A 24280-nucleotide genomic window follows, 5' to 3' on the forward strand; every position below is an offset into this window, starting at 1 on the left:
AATCCTTTCAGCTATGCGACTTAGCCATTTGGAGGATTGGAGCACGGGGGAGGGCAAAGAGAGAGGAGGAAATTCCAGAACATAACAGCTTTCCTTTTTAAAAATTGCTTTTTAAAATGTACACCGGTATCTCAAAAATATTTTTGAACCGCAGTCATTCCCTTAACACTAGTTTGCTTGAAAGCAAAATTGTAGACATTTTTCTATTTTAAAGCTGCTTTATCGCTGTAAAATAGAAGCATCCAGATACTGGTTCTCTAAATCGTTTTCAGCCTAGTATCACTGTATCCATTTATCCTTTCGGACCTGTAGGAAAAGAGCCAAGGAGCTGATAAACTCTGAATTTTAATTTGAGCCTACATGTACAGTCCACTCCTCACCAAAAAGAAAAAAGAAAAAAAGAAAAAATAAGTCTATAGATGATATCCTGAAGCAATTAGGTTTAAGTGCGTAGACTCACAAAAGTTAGAGATATTTTTATGAAACCGGAAGGGTGTATGTCAGGTGCATCATTAACTGATAATCAGATTTAGTAATCATCGTGTTGAAATATTGCCCTAGATTAGTAATTAGGAAATCTGGCTGTACCGACAGATTATGGGAACTTTGACATGTCACAGTCTTGCCATGTTTAAGTATTTTCTATCCAACAGTATATTCAGGAAAAGGAACATTAAGTTTTGGAGGAAAGGTAACAAATACTACATCTGCCTAACATTTCCAGTCTGACTTACCAAAGACATAAACCTGAATATTGTCCCATCTCTTAGATAAAACTTGTTAAAGGACTGCCTCCTTTCTCTCAATCAGTCCAAACTATTTACTAATCCAGTTATTATTTTCCTCCTGCTGTTTCTCTTAGTTTCTCTAATTTTCCTATGAAAATTCTTTCCAGTGTTTAAAGGTCTAAATACTTTATAGCATACTTAACAAATGTAGAAAATAAACCTAGTAATAGATTATTTTCTAGAGCTTCTACTTTCAAGGACGAGCTGGTGCGAATGGACAGATGTTACTTCTGACATTTAGAACTTGAAGTCTGCTAAAATTTAACCCCTTGTTTGAGAAGACCAATAAAAAGTTACCAAATTGAAACTACTATAAATTGAATTAAAATGTGACTCAATACTTTGATATCTTCACCTTATATAATTTTTTTAAATCTTTTGTGATTTTTTTAAATCAAATACAACTTTGGAACTATGAGTTGGAGTTAATTACTATTTCCATTAGGTTAATTATTCACCTATTAAGTCATATAATCATATAAAGTCAAGTCTATCCCTGTACAAGCATTTTATACACATACAATTGTCTACCAAAACATCTACAGATAGAAAATGGCTCTTCAGATTACCATGTGGCTGAGTTAGAGCTACTCTTAGACTTCCTCTTTGCTACTGGATACATGCAGCTTTCCTACAATGGGTTGTAGTCTCATAGCCATTGATAAGGTAAGTCAATCATAGGAAAAATTGGAATTTTTGCACTTTGTTTTTATTATAACTAGAAGAACAGCTCCTGAGCTTCTGTGTTCTTTTGAAGATTAGAAAAGGCTAATGTTTTAAGATTGTAGTAGAACCTATGTATATATAAGTTCCAGGTATGGCCCTTCACAGAAACTAAAAGGATATTATTTATTGACCTGGAGCTAAATGGAAAATAATTCTCCTTTGACTAACAGCTTAAAAGAGTTGCCTAAAGTTTTTAGGTTTGTTAGTTTGTTTGAAATTCTTCTATTTAGAGAATAGAGTAAGACTCAGGAAACCTCTAAACAAGCTTCTGCTACTACTTCCCTTTCTTTTCTTGGTTTCCTGCTTTAACTGGCCAACTTCCTAGCCTCACTGATAAACCCTGCCAAACATAACTTATTTTTCCAAAGCTGAATTTAGATCTTTATTAAAATATTATAAATCCCTCACCTATAAAATTGGGATAATATTGGTGTCTTATCTCATAGGATTGTTGTATTAAATGAATGAATGCATGTAAAGTACTTGGAACAATGCTAGTTGCACTCCATACGTGCTAGCTATAATTATTATTATTTTTCCATGAGTGAATAAATTTTGTTGTACAGTGTGATTAGTTGCCACATCTGTTATTGAAAAGGCAAACTGGGAATTGTTTTAAACCATCTAATCATAAGATATCATTTAAGAATAAGCTAGCTCCCTAAAATGAGATCATTTTCTTCATTTTTAGAAAACAAACCCATAATTTCCAAGGTATCTTAAAATAGAAAGAGACTGCTGCAAAGACAGATTAAGCAAAGCTGGGCTCAGTGCCTAAGGTACCAGCTATTTACAAATAACTAAAAAAAAGAGAACTAAACAAAGAATTGCTAAACCAAAAAAAAAAAAAAAAAAAAGTTGGCCTGTATACACATCGCATACAATTAAAGCTAAAAATCTACCTTTGCCATCTATGTAAATTAAAATGAATTTCTGTTCCTTGCAACATCACACAAAAATGGCAAGAGAGATTTTAATATTTTAATCATTTTTGAAGAGACTGTTTGAATGGTCTCATTTAAAATACTAACTATATGAAATTCTTTTTGAGGGTCCCCTGATCCTGGGATGGGAGTAGGGTGGTAATCAGGTTTTTTTTTTTCATTCAGAGTGCTATGGTAAAGATTTCAGTTAGTTTGGTTTATAAATTCATATTGTTTAGACTTAGATCACAATTGTATGCATGGGGCCTCCAGATATTTATTGATTTTTCAAAGTGATTTTAATTTCTTATATTTTCATAGATTCATAGAAAATATTAAATTGGACTAAATCCCATTCTACATATCAGAAAGTCTTACTTGTATATTAGCAAAAGCTAGAAAAGTTTGGTTTTATAAATAGCCTGAAAGTCAGTCAAAAGGATACCTATTTGAGTATGAAAACAACTTCTGTGGTAGATTGTATTACTGTTCCCAAATATTTTTGTCTCTTCCAATGGGAGGTCTTTATTTCCTCACCTTGAATGGCAGGCTTGGCCTTATGCCTTGATTTGTTCAACGAAATGTGAAAGGAAGTGATGTAGGCCACTGCTGAGTCATCACTTGGTTCTATCATCTCTCTTTTCCTTTTGGTACATGAACAGTATGTTCCAAAGAGGGGATGATTCCTTCACCTGGATCCCAGATTGATGGAACAAAACTGAAGATGACTGTGATTGACAAACAACATGAAGAGAAATAAACCTTACTGTAAGTAACTTCAACTTGGGCATTATTGCCATAGAATGACTTAGGTTGGCTGATATATCATCCAACTTGAATGAAAATTTGGCAGCCATGAGACTAATGTTAATTACAAAGAATATTTGAGAACTCTGAAAGATAGGCAGTCAGCCTCTAGAGCAGCTGAAACTGAGTACCACTGAGAGGACAGTCAGAATAGGATATTCAGAATAGGCATTCTCTTTCAGGGACGATTAAAACCAAAGTTCAGGTAGGAGATGTTTGACATATATATATATTTGGATACTTTGGGGAAAATTAGCAGTGGTTTGAAGTGTGAGCTCCATATCAGTTATGCTATGTGGGTTTTATGCTCTGAAACCTAATGTGGGTTCCACATCTGAAATTTGTCACATTTTCTAAGACCCGAAAAAAAAACAAACATGAACCTGGACTTTTGTCTCTTTATGCTCATCAAATGATAAGATCATATTACCAATTTGGAAAACAATTACTGAACTCTGCTTAAATCATTTTTTATGGAGCTAAATCCAAAATTCAGACATTTGAGGAAAAAGCATCAGAGGCCACAGCAATGTATTTTGATGTTCCAGGGTAAAGAGAAATCAGTATTCACCCTCTGTATAGAGCAGGTTCCTTCAAACTATCTTTACTTTTCAAGCATCTGACATTTACAGTTAGCATGTGAGTCCCTCTGTCTAATTATAAGTCACAAGAGGCAACTCTACAAAAGAAAGGTTGACTTGTGATAGCGTGGCTTCTCATAGTGACAACACTGCGTGGTATGTTCTGAGGCAGGGCTTTATTCATATGAGCCCCAGAGAGTACAACAAGCAGTACACAAAAATCTCTGTAGAAACAGTCTAAACATATATCAGTAGCAGAATGGATTAAAATAATGTGTTATTTCTACATAATGAGGTAAAATTATTATTTAAAATTAATGATCCCCAGTATCATGTATTAAAGTGGATAAATTTCAAAAACAAATTACAGATGGGTGTGTATATTATGATACCATGATTATAAACTTGTAAAACATTCAAAACAATATATTATTTATAGATGTATACATATGTGGTTTTAAAAGTTTCAAGTGTGCATAGGAATGATAAACATCAATTTCAGTGCAGTGGTTATTATCTCTGGGTATATGTAGTAGGGAATGGGATTGAAGAAATGTACAAAGAACTTCAACTGTATCTGTAATGGCTGAATTTTTAAAAAATAATTTTTAAAATCTGAAGTGAATATGCTACCTTGATAATTGATACACAGGTGTTTGTTGTGTTACATTCTTTTTCTTTTTCTCTGTGGTTGAAATGTTTCATAATTAAAGAAATGAAGCTTTGTTATAATGTTGAAAGCCATTACTTTTCTCTAAAAATTATGTGTAGAAAATATTACAAATCCTCTTTTTATGTTTCCTTTTAAACCTTTTTTAATTTTGCCTAACCAATGCTGCGTGATACAACTAGTAAGCAACATAGCTACCTTGTAAATATATTTCAGGTGTGCAGCCAACAAAAAATATCCTTGAACTAAAGGTGTTACAAAAGGTATAAATGACTAATATTTAACTGAAAACCTTGTAGAAAAAATTATTTGGTTTTGACTATATCAAACATAAATATGAAAGCAGTTCTTTAACACAATATGAACAAAAATACATCCTTTTTTCCTTTGAAGTTAAAGAAGTTATCTTTGTAACATTCCTGTTAGGGACAGGTGTTAATTGTTAAATTTTATGGCTACAGAAATTATAAGTTAATAAGATGCAGCTAATTAATAATAGAGTTGGCAAAGTCATGCTCTCCAGCAAGATGTGGCCCTTGCCCTCATTTCGTTTAAACCATTGAACAAATGCCTGCAAGAGGCATGCTCATTGGTACAGAAACACCGCATGGCTCTTAAAAATCTTTAGGAGTAATTTCCCCAATGAGAGGCTTGGTAAGTAACTTGAGTAAATGTGTTAGGGAATGATGCAGTCCAGTAAGTTGGAATTGGAATGCTCTGACTAAAGGGGCAGTAGCTAATCCACTCCAACCAATTTTAGCTAAGTGGAATACAGGCACATTTAGATAAACCTTTGGATTCTTTAAGATAATACAGAAATATGACTTTTAATAATAAATAAAATTATCCGACTTTTAAATGCAGCTCATTCTTTTTTTTTTTTTAACACTGTGCTAGCCAGAACATCTACAAGAATAATTTGGCCCATGGGCCATCATGTTTCCAACACTGTCCAGAACAATCAGATGATGATAGCAATATAATATTCTTTGAGGTTTATTTCTGGTGCAGATTCTACTCCAGACCATTGGTCCTAGGCAGCCATGGAAATCCCATTTCCCTTGAAACTGCTGCAGCTGTCTTACCACCAAGAGAGAGCCAGCCTTCCAGCAAACCCAACATGCCAAGGCCAACAGAGTGGATAGATAGAAAGATTCTGGAATCTCCATATATAAAGAATTCCTACAAATCAATAAGAAGGCAACAGAACAGCAAAAATGGGGACGAGCATCTAAACTACAGTGAGAGAGAACAGCTAAGTGGTTGCCAGGTCCTGGAGCTGAGGAAGGCGTATTGCCTTGCAAAAGAGGATCAGGGGGCTCTTTGGGATGATGGTCTTCTATGTCTAGATTGTGATAATGGTCACCCAAGTATACATATTTGTCAAAATTCATTGAACTGTCTACTTACAAAGAGTACATTTTCTTTTCTATAAGTTGTACCCCAATAAAACTGAGAAAAAGAATCTCACCTTCAAATATTTGTTATATTAAAGTAAACATGTTTACAAATATTTGTTATATTAAAATAAGCAAACAAACAATCTAATCACGTAAACTTAGTAAATATATACATACATAATGGAAGGTCACAAATGGACAAGTTGCGTTATGACCAATCCAAGTCTGGGCGCTTGAGATCCTTTAAAATTTTGAAAAGTAACATGTCTGCCCATGCACTCACACTGCCTTTTAAAAAGTTTAAAAAAACTTAACTGGCATGTCCTAGCATTGATATGTGTTTATAATATCTTTGATAGGAATGTGTTATTAGTGCCTTGATATTTGAAAATTTATTAGAGATACAAAGAAAATTACATGACTCTTCAGCTGCTATCTATTATTAGTGTATCTAGAGAAACAGTGGATAATTTGTTTGCAGACCAAAGTAATGTCCAATTCTAGTTCCCTGGATTTGTAGGGTGGAACCAGGGGTGCAGGAACAGGCAAGTGCAGGGAAGGGGCAGATACTCTTTGCTGGAATTCAGCGTAGTAGCTGATGCTTCATGTCCTTGCATGATTTAAAATAAAAGGGTGGAGTTAGAGATACAGTAAGCATTAAGGAGCCTGCCCCAACCTTCAGTTTGGATCCTGAGTCACTTCTATAACTCTAGGTTTGCTTCCCTTCTATCCCAACAAAAAATATTGAGACATATTAAGACAACCAACTTTACCTTTTTGCTAAACTAGACTTCTCTGCCTTTTTCTGATTGGTTAGTGTTTGAACCTTAAATTGCTGTTACTTATTCTTGCCAAAATGATCAGTTTTCCTTGGCTTAACCAGCTTTCCTCCTTGGAGTCTTTCCTTACACCATTTTTATCACCTTATATGTCCTAAGCCCCTTTCTCTATCCATCAAAATTCCACTGACCCTTCAATGTCCCCATCTTACATCTTCATGGTGCTCTCCAAGTTCTTACATCATAGCCTTTTACCTCATAACAGCCATTTGAGATGGGCAGGGACAAACAGTGGCATTTTGCAGGTGAGAAAATTGGCACAGAAACATTAAATAATCTGTTCAACATTTTAGTGACTTGCCTTAAAAGTACCACGTATTTCTTGACCTGTGGCTTTTACCCCTACTGTTGCCCCTTACTATTCCCATCTAGATATACCTTCTGTTTCCTAGGAACTCAGATCGAGTATTGTCTCCTCTGCAAGGCCTTCACTGACGTTTCTGGGAAAAGTTAAAGGGTTCTTTCATGCTATATTAGAGCTTATTTGGAAATATATTTATTTATTCTATTACTCTAATTATTCATGGGCACTCCTCTCCCAACTGGATAAGATGATTTACACTTTTTATCATTCAACATATCCGCTATCATTTTGAATAATATCATTTTCAGTAACGTAACTGAGGCTGTTTAATGTAACATAGGAGTTTAACTGGAAAGTAAAAGAAATATATTAGAACAAATAAAACTTTCACAATTTTATTTGAATCTTGAGTAAATTCTGTCTCTATTATATTTCACAAAGAGGAGGACATTTATTAAAAATTCAGACTGCAAAAGGACTTTATAAGCACCCTGTTTTTTAGTGACTATCGACCTGTGCCTACCACCATGATGGGAGCTAAGATTACAAAGAGGAATAAGACACAGTCTTTTGGTTTAAGGAGGTAGATGAAACACAGATACATAAACTCCTAATTAAAATACAGTATTCTGGATGCTGTCAATATTATGTATATATGTATATTCAATGGATAAAGATGATATAAGATAAATTCTTTCAGGGAGATTACAGAATATTCTAGAAAGTAGGTGATATTTGCCAGATAGAAACCCAGGTGTATGAGGTTAACAAGGGCATTTTGTCACGGACAAAAAAAGAGTGAAGTTAAATGGTAGGTTCAGGGAATTACCAGAGCAATCTGGTGTGGTATTATTCACACTCTCCACTAAATATTTCCAGTCTCCTCATGTGTAGGATTGCATGTCTCTGCTCCAGAGAAGTTGGATGTATCCATGCAGCTTGCTTTGGCCAGGGAAATGTGATTATAAGCTTAAAAAGCCAATGCATAATCTTTTAGTTTTTCTTTCCCTAAGCCATTCTAACTATTAGTGCTTAAAGCTGGTGGCTACTGTCTACCCAGGTCTCTGAGTTCAGAGAAGGAAACTGTCATTTTAAGCTTTTGTGCTTTGGGGGCTGCCTTATCCTGATTGATCTATCTAATATGAGAGGAAGGTAGGAGAAAGAGCTTTGGATCATAGAGAAGTCAGTCCTACTGGCAGCATATATAAAGGTCAGCCTATAAAATGATCATTTAGCTAAAAGTGTGTGCACAAAATATTTGAATCAGTGAATTCACGGAAACATATTTTATGCTTTTTCAATTAAATGCCACTCCTGACTAGCTGTTCTTATTTCCACAACTAACTCTGAAGTTGGCAAATGTAATTTGAATCAAGAAAAATATGTCTTCATAATCCATCTTTACTTAATCTCACAGTTACATAATAACTGACCTATTCCCATCAGTGTTCCAGATGGAGAAAAAAGTATCCAGAGGCATCTGCAGCCTTGGCATATATTAGCTACACTTGGTGATGGTGATTAGATGCTATTACATTTCTATTGCAAGAGGCATGGTACAAAGGAAAATGCTTACAATTTTGAAGAGGGACGGGCTTATGTATTAATTCCAGCACAGTGTAGTGCCTTCACACAGTACTGTCTTCATGGATTTTACCTCCCAGCTAAAACTGATTCATTTTAACAGGGGTTTGTAGAAATAATGTCTTAATCCAAGAGAGTGACTGAAATAGTGAGAACCTGATATCTCGTGATAGGCAAAAACAGGAGGACGTTTGTGTTAATTAGCATGTGAGCTTTGCTAGCATACTACCTGAAAGGAGGAGCTAAGAGATCGTATATACTGTTTAGGTAAGTTTATGTAGGCAGAGGAGAAGATGAAGTTGGAAAAGGTTTAGATGTGAAGGGGTATCCTAAATTGTATGTATGTAAGGCCAAGGGCCTGTGAATAGGTTGGGATACACATTTTAAGACACCAGAAACACTAAGAGGAAAACCAAAGGGAGTGGATGGGGAACAAAGATGACTCTGGAGGTAAACTTAGTCTCCTTAATAATGTTGTTTTTCCTAAATAATTTGTGATGTAGGCCAAAGGAAATGCCTCAAGTGTTTACATTAGGGATCTGCCCAAATATTGAGAGGAAAATCAAGTCCTTGTACAGTAAGAAATCTAATAAATAAATTTTAAGTCCAATTTTGAAGACTAAATTTGTGGTTCTTTATTAAAAGGTGTAATAACATGCATGGTTCTCTAAAGATTTTCTGAACTGAGAGTCAGGCAAGTGGAATTTAGCTCCAGCCTGACCATTGCTTCACTGGTTGACCTAGGAAGTCCCTTGATGTGTCAGTGATTCAGTTCCTTCATGGGAAACAGCCTAAGTGACCTCAAATGTGCCGCCTAGATCTGAACTGTGATTCTGAGCTCTGGTTACAAGCAGTTGTGACCTTTTTTCCCCCCGTATTTATTTTTTATTAGTTATCTATTTTATACATATTAGTGTATATATGTCAATCCCAATCTCCCAATTCATTCTCCCACCCTCTCTGCTTTCCCCCCTTGATGTCCATACATTTGTTCTCTACATCTTTGTCTATGTTTCTGCCTTGCAAACAGGTTCATCTGTACCATTTTTCTAGATTCCACATATATGCATTAATATATGATATTTATTTTTGTCTTTCTGACTTACTTCACTCTGTATGACAGTCTCTAGGTCCATCCACATCTCTACAAATGTTTGTTCCTTTTTATGGCTGAGTAATATTCCATTGTATATATGTACCACACCTTTATCCATTCGTCTGTCGATGGACATTTGGGTTGCCTCCATGACCTAGCTATTGTAAGTAGTGCTGCATTAGGATGTATGTGTCTTTTTGAATGATGGTTTTCTGTGGGTGTATGCCCAGTAGTGGGATTGCTGGGTCATTTGGTAATTGTATTTTTAGTTTTTTAAGGAACCTCCCTACTGTTCTCCATAGTGGGCAGTTGTGGCTTTTATCTGGAAATTATTAGTAACTTACTGATGAAATGTCATGTCTGTTTTTTTTCCTGTAGATATTATGGGAATTTCAGGTGACATAAATATCAAGCAAAGTTAAAGAATGTTTTAAGTCCAGTCACCAGACAAAAGTTATAAGGAGCCTAGCATATGGCAGTTTTGCAAGAGCAATGAAGGGCTCACACACCTTTTGGTTAATAATCAAAGATTTTTAAAGGAGTGGTATGAAAAGTGGCAAAGGGATACACAGCTAAGAACCTCAGGGCCTGGGTAGGAACTTATCCCAGTGTGTGGAACAGTGTCTCTGTAACCTGGTTGGTACAACTTCAATCTCAGTGGGTTTTCCCCCAGTGGTAGACATTATCAGAATGTAAAGGCAACTATATTCAAGGGTAATTCAGGTACTGTGTAGCTGGCTGACGTTCACACTCATGGCAGGGGGCTCTGTAGTCACTCAGTGTGCACGTGCTCACTGTCATTAGAGGCAGCTGTTGGCTTTGAAGAGCCCTGCAGACTCCTCCAACAGTCTCCAGGACAGTATTTTGGTGCAAACCTTAGTGTGTGCTTTCAGAGAATCATTAGCGAAAGGAGATAACCACAAGTAAATAGAAAGCAGGTGGACTGGTACAAATGGTGTTGCAAAAATACTTTTCAAGTCAATTACTGTATGCTTTTTTTTTTTTTTTTTGTACTTTTTAAGGGGATGGGATATCTAGGCTCCACTTATCTCTAAATAATAAAACTTTTCACTCCTAGCAACCACTTCCTGGAAAACAACCTGACAAAAAGATCAAAACATGAAAAAAGAGGTCTTTCGCACATTTAACAATGATAAGAGAGGTTTTAAGAGCAAAGTCCTAATAATAGCTTCAGTCGTAGGTGGCTATATCCACTTTCTCTCAGATGAACAGCCAGGGTCAGGAATACCCTTGCTAAAAAGAAAAAAAAACAAACAAAAAAACCCCCAAAACGTGTATTAACCTTTCTGTGATCACTGCATTCTGGATATGACTATCAACTACCTACAGAATTTTATGACAAAACAGTCATTAAGATTTTATTGGCTGTAAAGTAAGCCCCATGCATTAACTGCACAATAATAAAACAAATTGCACTTGTTTCCTTGCTTCTCCCTGTGCTATGCTGGGCAGTTTATATAATCTTGAAGGGCCTCGGTTCCCTTACTTGTAATGTGAAGATAATAACACCACTTTGGGGGGCTGTTGTGGGAATTAAGTGAGCAATGCATGTGTATTGTTCAGGGACAGGCCTATGTAGAAATTCAACAAATGTTAGCTCCTTGTCCCTTGCAATTCATTTCTATTCAGAAGCCAGAGTGATCTCCTTAAGCCATAAATTAGATCATGTTACTCTCAAGCTTAAAGCCCTTAATGGCTTCCCATTACCCTTAGGATAAAATTAAAAATTTGCAATCTTCCCTACAAGGCCTCCCTGGCATTACCTAAACTGTAGCTGCATCTTTAGCCAGTCTCCCACTGAGGTTTATGCCCTGGTTTCAATTGCCTTCTTTTAGGTCTTCAAATAGGCCAGTCCTACCTCATGGCTTCTGCATGGTAGTAGCACACGGGGAGAGTTGGGGGGCTTTATCTTTTATCTTTTAATATGCATCAAACCCATCTTTTCTTTGATATGCACAACTGATATTTTACAAATCTATGTAAAATGCTATGCAAAAACAGCTTGTACCCCACCACTCAGAGTAACATTGCTGCCTCTAAGGCCCTCCTAAATTGTAATTTGGGAACTGTCACTGCTTTTGCACATGCTGTTCCCTTTGCCTGAGACCCTCATCTTTCCTCTTTGTTGCTGGTGAAATCTAACTCTTTAGGTCTCAGCTTAAATGTCACCTACTCAAGTATGTTTGCTTGTTAAAAACTCTCATAGCTCCTGTTCTTTTCTTTCAAGCAAATGAATAATCCTATGTGACTATTTCTCTCCTACTGGACTCTAAGGTTCATAAGGGCCAGGATAGCGTGGCTGCTTCCCTCAAGGCCATAGTCTGACATAGAGAAGGAATGTAGGAAATGCTTTTTGCTGGAGTTAAAGATTTACTAACTAATAAAGTCCATCCAAAGGTATAGCAAAAGGCCTGCCCCTGACATGAAAAATTGGAGAGGATTACTTCTAGCCAGCCTGTTGTCAAATTTTGAGAGTCCTTCTTGAGTCAACATCCGGGAGCAAAGGAGAAAGAAAATGCATCCATCAAAGACTGGGCCTTTGTATCCTGGCCTCTTTCTACTTCCTCTTTAATTCACTTCCTTTCTTCCACCCTGTTCATTGCACCTCAACAGATGATTCTGGAGCAAAACTGAACTTTATGTAGAAAGAGGGATTTGAGAAGGAGGAAGTATAGAGGCCACCAACTATGAACAGAAGAGATAAGCCACAAGTACTGCCTCAAGGCATTCCTTCTCCAGAGCTCTCAGCAGAAAAGACCCTGCCAGGTGTATCTTTGTACCTTGCTTCTGTTTGTGTCACATGTGCTTTGGTTCATTTACCAATGAGCTAAGCTACCTGTTTTAGTTTCCTGAGTTGTGCTTTTGCATGGGTTTCTGAAGGGAAGTACTAATATCCTTTTCTGTTTGGATTCCAGATTTGGCCCTGTTTTTGTTTTAGTCATGATAGCACACTTTATAGCCTGTCACCTCTTCCAACAACTCAGGAAGCTTTTTTTTTTTTTTTTTTTTATTTATTTATTTATTTATTTATTTATTTATTTTTTGGGGGGGTACACCAGGTTCAATCATCCGTTTTTATACACATATCCCCATCTTCCCTCCCTTCCTTGACACCCCCCCCCAAGCCCCCCCCACCCTCCCCGCCCCAGTCCTCAAAGGCATCTTCCATCCTCGTCAGGAAGCTTTTAATAGGAGGCCTGTCTTCCCTCCCTTCCTTCCATGATACTTAATGAAATGTCCCTAAGTGCCAAGCACTGTGCTAAGTACTGTCCCTTCTGTGTTCTCTGGCCTTGGTAGTCTATCTAGATTGACAGTCTCTCCTGCATTTTCTTGTTCCTTTTGAGTCTTCCCTCCTATCTGGCTTTAATTTCTCTAAGGTTCCTCTCCCCAGCCTGGTCTCATATCATCCTTTAGACTATCCCTGTTTGGAAACTCCCAATGTGGAAGGTAGATCCTAGGGAAATTCTTGGAGAGATTTCCATGTCTGTGTTTAAGTATATATTACCATTTAACCACCAGATCTGAGGCTCCTCTGAGTGAGGACCCGAGGCCCTTCCTCTGAAGTATGAGAACAGAGTGGCATCTGCTTTGTCAGGGCCCTTTGTGTTTTAAGTTTACTCAGAATTTCTATCCTTCCATTAATTGAGGTGGCACATAGTCTGGTCTTTGTCTCCAAAATCCTACTGTGTGTCTTGCCTCCTGAGTAAGATAAACAGAACAGTCATGGTGTCAGGGATCTATTTTTTATACTCTACTTAATTTGCGTTCTTTTCCCCCTTCACTCCAACTTTCTATGGCAGTTTTCCCCCTCTACATTAAAAATAGCTTTCTGGAAACTTTCATGGAAATTCTTTGTGTATAATAATGTGAATTTAAGAAATCATCTTCCAGGCAGATATCTTTAGGTTTTATCTTTACAGAGTTTGAGGCTTTGGCATTCAGCCATTTAAATCCCTATAAAGAAATTTCATCCCAAAGTGTCTTTGTCTCCTCTAAAAATCACACCACAGACGATCTGTCTGTTCTACCCATAAGTGAGCCCTGCCCTGTCCCCATGTTCCAAACCCTCCCCTTTGGGTTCTAACACTCACCTCAATTTTCAGGGCACATTCCTCCTCTGCTCCTATTTACAGAAACTACCCACTTCAGTCCTAATCTTGTAAAACCAAGCAAACTGCCCTGATGATGAGAATGGGGAGAGACCATTGTCTGTAGCCTGTGGTTTTATTTAGTTAGCAAAGAATAACTCCAGAAAGGTATCAATGCTTCTGTTCACACATTTTCTGCATTTTGGCACAACCCTTCATCTTGCAGAAGCTTCAGTAGGGAGGAAAATATGCCAAGAAATCTCTCTATACTATGCCTAAATTCAGACGTATTATATATAATCCAAAAAAAGTACAGAATTGTAGAACCATAGAGGTGAGAAGGAGGGGACTTGAGAAATATAGCCCATTCCCGTTTGTTAATCCCCTCTGACATTCCTCAAAATTGGCCATCCAGCCACAGTTTTAAGAGAAAGGTTCTTAAAAGAACAATAAGCCTAATTCTAAAACCCTGATCAGTATTTCTGAAAGAATGCTCTGCAGACAGCCTGCGTCAGGATCCCTTGGGAGCTGCTGAAGGGTCCTTGGGTGCTCCCTTGGTTGGACAGAATCCTAGACACCGGTGCTTCCTGTGCGTGCTAGAGTCTGAGACCCTGCCTTCTAACAGTGCTCTGCCGAGGCAGATTTACCAGGCCTGGGGAAAGCGTTTTTGTGCCTTGAGTGGAGCAGTCTGTGCCTGCAGGCATTTTCACAAGAATGTGGTAAAACAGCTGCTACAAACCTACCCTCAACATTTTTTTCCGCATCACATTCAGGGCAGCCAAGAGCATTATGAAGCTGGCAGATGCATAGGTTTCTACTTCCTGATGAAGATGAGGAAAAGAAGCCATTCCCTGTACCAAGGAGAGGGAAACTGAGCAGAATATTAACATTGCACTTAGTGCTGGCGAAATCATCTTCCGGACCCTCAGGCAGTATGTGGAGGCAAGCATACTAAGGGAAAAGGTTTGAGTATTAATGGCAATCTGGAGAAACTGTGATTTATAAGGAAGCATAAGTAAATGCGTCTAGGCTATGCAGAGCATATCATGGTCAGTTTGTTCAAAAAACCAGAACGCAGGAAGTGAAAAGAAAATGAAAGTTTAAGATACAATTCAAGGTATAGTATAACAAGCCTTAATAGTTTAACCATTTCAGCAAAATGGTGTATTTTTAAAACGAGGAGGCCTGTGCAGCTCTCCCTTTGGAGGAGGCCGTGTTGAGCATTCCAGAAAACCACGGAGCCTCTGAGCTCAGTATACAAGTGTCGGCTGTGTTGAAAATGCAAGAGCCAGAAACGACACATACCAAGCAGATGACCAAAAACTGACCAAAAACTAACCAAAAGAGAACAGAGAAATCCATTCTTCTTTCTCCTAGAGAGGAAAAAGTATTACACTACACCTCTCCTAACCTCCTTCCCCCTCCTTTCCTAAAGAAAAAGCTTTAGACTAGGAATCAGAAGACCTAGATTCTAACCCAGGCTCCATTATTGCACGATTTTAACCACCAAACTTAATATTCCCAATGCTTCATTTCTTCACCTAGATGTAATAGAGTGTTTTGGCTGAGAATGAACTTTAAAATTTGTGAACTGTTTTGTGTGTGTTTTTGGTCTCTGCAAGTGAATATTCATTCATCTTTAATGTAAACTGTTTCTTTGTTTTAGGGAAAAAAAAACAAACAAAAACCGGAATGGTTTCTTTTAGTTACACAAATAAAGAGCAAGTACCATTAACCTGAACGGGACATTAAGCACTTTGCTTTAGTAAGGGAAATGGCTGATTGTGTAGCCTTGGGCTAGATTTCTATCTCTAAGTCCCCTGTGTGAGTGCGTGTGTACACGTTTACTTGTATTTCAGTGCGTAGTAGGGAAAGGGAACATTTTTCTTGGAAGCGTATAAATAGAATAGGGAACACACAGAGATTGCTGCTTCTCCTTTCTGTTGAGACAAGTTTTTGCGTAAAGGTGATAAAGAGAGGAAGAAATTCTATTTTGAGAGACACTGGGTGCTAGTAATAGGGGTCTTGGAGACCAGCTGACTGTGTGGGGGGGGTTCCTCCCACCTCCCATGGCTCTGTTGGGTAAGGGCAGAATAAGGTGTGGCATCCTTGGCATGTATCATGCTTAACAGTCTTTAGCAGTGGTGGCAGCAGGTTTCTTAAGGAAGCTTCAGTTGCAGTGGACATTGACTAGAGGGAACCCAAGTAGAAGAGGAGAGACTTAATTTGTCTCTCCGTGTGAGGCACCCCTTTCTATGACTCTCAGAAATAAGAGGGAGAAGATTTTCTTTCTTTTTTTTTTCCCAAACCCATTGATAATTATTTTTTAAAACATCTTTATTGGAGTATAATTGCTTTACAATGTTGTGTTAGTTTCTGCTGTATGTATATACACATATCCCCATATTCCCTCCCTCTTGAGCCTCTCTCCCACCCTCCCTATCCTTCCCCTCTAGGTCATCACAAAGCACAGAGCTGATCTTCCTGTGCTATGCAGCAGCTTTCCACTAGCCATCTGTTTTGCATTTAGTCGTATGTATATGTCAATGCTACTCTCTCACTATGTCCCAACCTACCCTTCACCCCCTATGTTCTCAAGTCTGTTCTCTACATCTGCATCTTTATTCCTGCCCTGTCACTAGGTTCATCAGTACCATGTTTCTAGATTCCTTATATATGCGTTAGCATATGGTATTTATTTTTCTCTTTCTGACTTACTTCACTCTGTATGACAGACTCTAGGTCCCTCTACCTCACTACAAATAACTCAGTTTCGTTCTTTTTTATGGCTGAGTAATATTCCATTGTATATATGTACCACATCTTTATCCATTCATCTGTCAATGGACATTTAGGTTTCTTCCATGACCTGTCTATTGTAAATAGTGCTTCAATGAACATTGTGGTACATGTATCTTTTTGAATTATGGTTTTCTCAGGGTATATACCCAGTAGTGGGATTGCTCACTATGGTAGTTCTATTTTTAGCTTTTTAAGGAATCTCCATACTGTTCTCCATAGTGGCTGTATCAATTTACATTCCCACCAACAGTACAGGAAGGTTCTCTTTTCTCCACACCAAGAGGGAGAAGATTTTCAAGTTGGTGGGAGTAGTGGGTGAAGTACAGCTATCATAAAAGAATTGTATTGCGAGCATTCGGGGTAAGCTTTGTATAGGCTCTGCAGTGCTGCTCAAAATACACTGGCTGGCCTGCTGTGCAGAGCTGCCTAAAGAGAACTAAGGCCTGGGGACAGGACTGTTTGACACCCAGATGTGATGGTTTTGCTCACCTTACATAACTTGCTTGTCTCTGGGAATCTGGAGAGCCAACATATAAAACCTGTCATCCTTCTATCATCATAGGATTAACTTCTCCTTAAATTCTACTAGTTACTGTCTTGTTATTTCCTTTGTTACAGCCCATTTAATACTGAATGGAATGACTTGTGGCCCTTTCCCCCACTAGAGGGCAGAGGCTTGCCTTATGGAAGTCTCTATCTCCTGGTGTAATGCCTCAGTCCTACCAGGCACTCAGTAAACAGACCCAGGTCTTAAGAGACTTAGATTTGCAATTCAGTGCCATGTTATCCCGAGCATATTGCTGACATCTCTAAGATCCAGCTTCTTTATTTGAAAATGTTGATAATAATGCTTGTGCCATGAGGTTGATTTAATAATCAAATGAAATAATGGTCATCTTGTGCCTGGCACACAATAAATGCATAATGATGCCTTATTATTAACAATCAGAGTTTGTTGAATTGAATATGGTTCAGGGGAAGAAACACCAAGAGTTATGGTTATCATACTAAAAGAAAGGAGTGAATGTTTTTCAACTCATGCACTCCTTCTAGGACCTTCTATGTGCTAGGCACTGTGCTCAGGCACTGGAGATAGAGTAAAATCAACATGGCCCCTGCACTCCTGAACTCAAAGTAGAGTCACTTTATTTTCCTAAGTTGGCATCTAACCAATATGTGGACCATTAGGAAAGATTTAATTGACTTTTTTTCCCCTTATTTATTTATTTATTTATTTATTTATTTATGTATTTATTTTTATTGGCTGTGTTGGGTCTTTGTTGCTGTGCACAGTCTGTCTCTAGTTGTGGTGAGCAGGGGCTACTCTTCATTGTGGTGCACAGGCTTCTCATTGTGGTGGCTTCTCTTGTTGCGGAGCATGGGCTCTAGGCATGCAGGCTTCAGTAGTTGTGGCATGTGGGCTCTAGAGCGCAGGCTCAGTAGTTGTGACTTACAGGCTTAGTTGCTCTGTGGCATTTGGGATCTTGCTGGACCAGGGCTGAAACCCTGTCTCCTGCACTGGCAGGTGGTTTCTTAACCACTGCAGCACCAGGGAAGTCCCTAATTGACTTTCTTATCCACATAACCAACAATTTAACCACCTATATCACACCAAATCAGCATCATTATCTCCTAAATGTCCAATATTTAAAATGGAAGCCAATCTTAATGTTTAGTTTCGAAATAGCCATTAATATTGTGAGAACATGTCCATATTCTCAAAGTCACGTCCCTACCTTACATCCTCTCAAAGCTACCACAGATATTATATATTTTACTTTTAAATAAACTGTTTTAAAATTGATTTTCTTGTCAGTCAAGTTCTTTGAGCATTATTTAGTAAAATAGCAGTATTGCTATTTACAAGATGTCTACATGTATATCTTATCTAAAGGAAAAGAAAAGGACTTTATTCCTCCACTGAAACTCTTTATCGCCCCTGAAACTTTGATCTACCCACCATAAACTGGAAACGCATTTTGCTATGATGTTATGTAGTACTTATCCTTACCCATATCTTTAAACCATTTAATCCTGATTGTGAAAAATTAATGAAAGTAAAGAAATTGACATTAAAATTGTGTCAAATGAGAAATTTTTTAAAAAATCAATATTTTAGTGGGTTACCATGGCATTTGGAGACAATTGTACTTCCAGTCTCATTTTTCCTTCTGTACTGATTCTTTAAAAAGGATCTTTTGAATGAGACCAAATGTGACTCCAACTGTAGTTAGATGAAATTCTGAAGTTATATTACCCCGCAGGGGAATAGTTTCTCCCAGCAATGCTATCACAATATTAGAAAGATCAATGTCAAAGCACCCAATGACTCCTCACTAAGCTGCCATTTGAAGAAAGCCTTTATTTTCAGAAAAATTTCCCATTCTTTTAGTCTGAATTTCTGACTCATCATAAGATAGTCGACTGGAATTAGTTTGAGGATATTGAAGGGAAAGTTCATGTCAGCTTTTGTTCATTCACACACTGTATTTCTGAACAGAGACGTGGTCACTGGAGGTCCAAGGCAACTCAACCCCTTGGCAGGTATGGCTGATGGGGCATGTTGTACTACCCATTAGAGAAGGTTCTAACTGGCTCTAAAAAGAGTTGGCTAAACAAACACATGACAAGACGCTCAACATCACTAATCATTAGAGAAATGCAGCTCAAAGCCACAATGAGATATCACCTCATACCGGTCAGAACGGCCATCATCAAAACATCCAGAAACAATAAATGTTGGAGTGGGTGTGGAGAAAAGGGAACTCTCCTGCACTGTTGGTGGGAATGTAAGTTGGTACAGCCACTATGGAAAACAGTTTCGAGTTGCCTTAAAAAACTAAAAATAGAACTACCATATGATCCAATAATCCCACTGCTGGACATATACCCAGAGAAAACCATAATCCAAAAAGAAACATGTATCATAATATTCATTGCAGCACTATTTACAATAGCCAGGACATGGAAGCAACTTAAATGCCCATCAACAGATGAATGGATGAAGAAGATGTGGCACATATATACAATGGAATATTACTCAGCCATAAAAAGGAATGAAATGGAGTTATATGTAATGAGGTGGATAGACCTAGAGTCTCATACAGAGTGAAGTAAGCCAGAAAGAGAAAAACAAATACTGTATGCTGACTCATATATATGGAATCTAAAAAAAAAAAAATAATGGTACTGATGAACCCAGTGACAGGGCAAGAATAAGGATGCAGATGCAGAGAATGGACTGGAGGACATGGGGTTTGGGGGGTGGGGAGCGAAGGGGAAGCTGGGATGAAGTGAGAGAGTAGCATAGACATTTACACTACCAACTGTAAAATAGATAGCTAGTGGGAAGTTGCTGTATAACAAAGGGAGATCAACTTGATGATGGGTAATGCCTTAGAGGGCCAGTACAGGGAGGGTGGGAGGGAGTCGTGGGAGGGAGGGGATATGGGGATATATGTGTAAATACAGCTGATTCACTTTGGTGTACCTCAAAAGCTGGTACAAGGGTGTAAAGCAATTATTTTCCAATAAAGAACTTAAAAAATAAGTTGGCTAAAAGTTCTCACCAAGGTTGTTCCACACATTTGGAAATATGTAGGAGGCATGTCAGTTGTCAGAGTGACTGGGCAGGTGGGGTGACAGGGGAGATGCTATTGGAATGTAGCGGTTGAGACCAGGGATGCTAAAATATCCTGTTGTGTATAATACCATTCTATAAAACAAAGAATTGTCCTGCACCAAATGCCACTTGCATCTCTTTTTTTGAGAAATAAGTTTTCTTCCAATAGGAACTGTGGAAAACTGGGCTTGGCTTATTGAAACAGAGAATCCTACAAAGGTGGGGAAGAAACCACCTGCCTCTCAGAGATATTGGTAAGCATGCTGTTAGGATCTCTTCTAAGCAATGCAAAAACTTAGCCCATTTCTTTTTTCCCAGCCCTCAGGACAGGGGAACAGTGTTGGCAGCCCCTCAGATTATTTATTTGATGGACACTGGAAGATCAATCATGCATGTGGAAATCCCCATTAGAGTCATTTCTATGCATTTAGATATTATCTCTTAAAAAAAGAGAGTCAACTGTAAATATTTTACTTCAAAGGATAAAATTAGAACCTATTTTAGCATGGATTAGTTTACCAGATTAGCTAGTTGGCACTTTGGCAACTAGTCCCTAAGAAAATAGGTTGTAAGCAAGTGATTTTGATAGAGCCATAATAAAAGAAGGAATTGGAATGGGGAGAATTTCCAGGGCTAGCCATGAGATCTCTGAGAGATCGGGAGAGACTGTTGGGTGCCTCAAAGAGAGATCAAAACATAGAAGACAGCCAAACAACTTTGCCTATATTCTACCCATACTGGTGCTGCTATAAGCTTTCTGAAAAGAAATAATTCAATGCCAGAATGACCTTATTTGAAGGCAGAAACAGTATCTTTTCTTTGCTTAATCCCACAGTGCTTTGCACAATGAACACAATAAAATTTGACACTTAAGGAATAAAAAATACTGTGTCTTGGATTGGCTTGCTGGAAAGCTATCAAATTTTAGGTTCAACAAAATATACACCCACACAAAGTTTTGTTTTGTGATTTTTTTTTTTCCTGTTTTTGAAAAGTTTATTTTATAGCCTTAGAAGCTAAGAACTCTGCCACTCAGTGAACCAAACTTAGAATTAACTTTCTTCTCTAGTTTATCTACTTCCTTTTGAAACTTTATAAACAAGATTTTGTACACAAGAGGTAGCAAAGGAAAATTCAAGTCTTCTTGTTCCAAGCTCAAAAGACAACTGCACACACCTGGATATTAGGAGGGAGGGTGGAGCAAGACAGGGTGAGTCCGGCGACACGTGCTCTAAGCCCCGTTTGTTCTCGCTGTCAAAGCCATGTGAGGTGGTTTTGTGTTTTAAGTTCACAGTACAATTTTTATGAACATGAGCATACAAACTTCTTTCTTTAAGCATGAGGAATGCTTCCATGTATTTCAGAGCAAATTGAAACTGGATAAAAATGAAGTGGACTTTTAAACTCTACATCAGCACTCTATATTTGAAAAGATTAGGCCACTTTCTCTTATTGTATGTAGAACCACAAATTTTAAAATTTGAAACAATGTAAATGAAAATAATCTTGTTGAAATAACAAATGATTGTGGTTTACCCTGGAAGTTGGTGTTTTTCTCAAGTAATACAAAATAGTAATAATAAGATGTTATTCTTAAAATTCTTAAAATATATTCTTAAAATTTTATAACATAATGCAGATGTAAATAAGACATGAGTATTTTGTTTTATTTAACATATTACATCTCAGATGTTCTTAAAGTATACTCTTGAAGTGGATCTTAAGCCCCGTGTTAAAAAAACTATTGCTATACCTTATTGTAAACCCAAAGTACACACCTGGAAGTCTTGAAAAATATGCTCTTGAATTCTGTACATGTGAGACAATTATAAAGAAGACCCTTGATTGAGTGCAGGGTAACAACACTACCAACTGTCACTCTCCTTAACATTTTTAGTTTTAAAGGTACACATTTGGATCCAGGGACACAGCCTATGCAGTTTTTCAACAAATTAAATAAAGATGCCTGTTTTTAGGGACAGGTGAAGTCTCCCCCCACCCCCGGAGAATGAACTTTGGTAAGTGAAATTGGGTCTGGATTTCAGTTCCCATAGCTGTTCCATCAAGTGTCTGCGTGATGCTCAGACTAAAAATCTATCTGTGGCTGCCCTGCTCACATCTCATAGTCTTAAATCTTCTCACCTCTAAGGTCCATCTGCATTTTCTGTTAACCTTTATTTTTGGCTAGACTCTTTGTTGACCCGTTAGCATTCTTTTTCTGTCTCCTTTCTATCCCTTCCTACACTCACTTCTCCCCCATCTTGCTTTCTTAGGGAGAGACTTGCTTAGAGCCAGAGGAGACTAATGACACTTGATGTCAGGAACTATGGTATTTCACCTGGGGGTTCCCAGCAACTGGCATGTAGGTGGCATGATGAACTCCATTCATGTTTGATGAATGAATAAAGGAACACATATGAGATTATCTCACTAGTTAAGCAATCCAAATTCCCATCATTTGATTAGTGGAAAATCCAGTATTAACACCCTGAAAAGAAGTAATTTCTATACCTGCAGAGGATTTCAACTTCAACATTGGCTCCTCTTGACTCCTATTCCAGACAACCTCCTCCATCAGTCTAGTCCTAATACTAACCTGTGAAGAAAACATTATTAATCAAAACTGCTGGGGGCAAAAATTCTACTTAATATTTTTAAACTTAAGAAATTATGTTTAGGGATTTCCCTGGTGGTCCAGTGGGTAAGACTCCATGCTCCCAGTGGAGGGGGAGCAGGGGGCCTGGGTTTGATCCCTGGTTGGGGAACTAGATCCTACATGCATGCCACAACTAAGACCCAGCACGGCCAAAGTAAATAAATTTAAAAAATAAATAAATATTTAAAAAATTGTATTTGGTTTGTCTGCCTATGGAGACTATCTGGACTGCATTATGGCAATAATGCATTAGTGCCTCGCTACATTAGTGGCAACAATGAAATTTTGACTGCATGGTTTCCTCTTTACTTCTCTTGGGCCAATTGAAAATGTTTTACATATTTAAAGTTAGCTTTCATTCAATTTCAAAATGTTTCTCATATCTCAAACACATCAATTTCTTTCCTTTTGAGTTTACTGTTAGTAACAAAATAACTTAAAATGTCTGTAGACCAGATGGAACAATGATAATAATGACAGAATAATATAGGGACACTTTTACACTTTTAATACTAAAAGAAGAAAAGTGAATATTTCAGAATTTCATTTTTCTGACAGTGATAATTTGCATTATTCAGGGCTTTGAGTCCCACATACTTTCTCTGTTTGGGAACTGTACTAATGGGGTGACTCAAAAGTACATCATGGGGCTTCCTAGGTTGCACAGTGGTTAAGAATCCGCCTGCCAATGCAGGGGACACAGGTTCGATCCCTGCTCCAGGAAGATCCCACATGCTGCAGAGCCACTAAGCCCGTGAGCCACAACTGTTGAGCCCATGTGCTACAACCACTGAAGCCCATGCACCTAGAGCCTGTGCTCCGCAACAAGAGAAACCACGACAATGAGGAGCCCGCGCACCACAACGAAGAGTAGCCCCAACTCACCTCAACTAAAAGAAAGCCCGCGCACAGCAACGAAGACCCAACACAGCCAATAAAATAAATAAATAAATAAATAAATAAATAAATAAATAAATAAATAAATAAATTAAGTAAGTAAGTAAGTAAATAAGTAAAATAAAAAATAAAAGTACATCATGGTTATTAAAAGATTTTTTTCTGAATCTACTTCACTATTAGTACACACCTGCCTCCATATGCTCTACTGTCAGGAAGTCATTGGTTATGAGCAATGTCAGTTAATGAATATAGGAGGAAAAACAGAAACAGAAAATTACCATTTCACAGTCATCACTATTTATTTAGAGAGGTGTGTGTGTGTGTAGAGAGAGAGAGAGACTGCAAACGTGGCAAAATGTTAACAATTGTTGAATTTAGGTAAAGAGTATATGGGTACTCTTTGTATTTTTTGTTCAACTCTTTTATGGGTTTGAAAATAATATATTGGAAGAGAAGGTAATTGATTAGAAATT

The 24280-nt window shown here is 37.8% G+C and overlaps 1 long non-coding RNA gene across 1 annotated transcript in view; it reads left to right on the forward strand.

Moving 5' to 3' along the window:
* LOC130858935 (uncharacterized) overlaps window positions 1–24280 on the forward strand; it is a 115115-nt gene that overhangs the window by 411 nt on the left and 90424 nt on the right. The window contains exon 2 of the long non-coding RNA XR_009055143.1: window positions 3100–3205. This is a non-coding gene — a long non-coding RNA (uncharacterized LOC130858935). The remainder of the gene's footprint in view (window positions 1–3099; window positions 3206–24280) is intronic.

This window comes from Hippopotamus amphibius, chromosome 8 (genome assembly GCF_030028045.1).
Source record: "Hippopotamus amphibius kiboko isolate mHipAmp2 chromosome 8, mHipAmp2.hap2, whole genome shotgun sequence".
NCBI classification, from domain to species: domain Eukaryota; kingdom Metazoa; phylum Chordata; class Mammalia; order Artiodactyla; family Hippopotamidae; genus Hippopotamus; species Hippopotamus amphibius.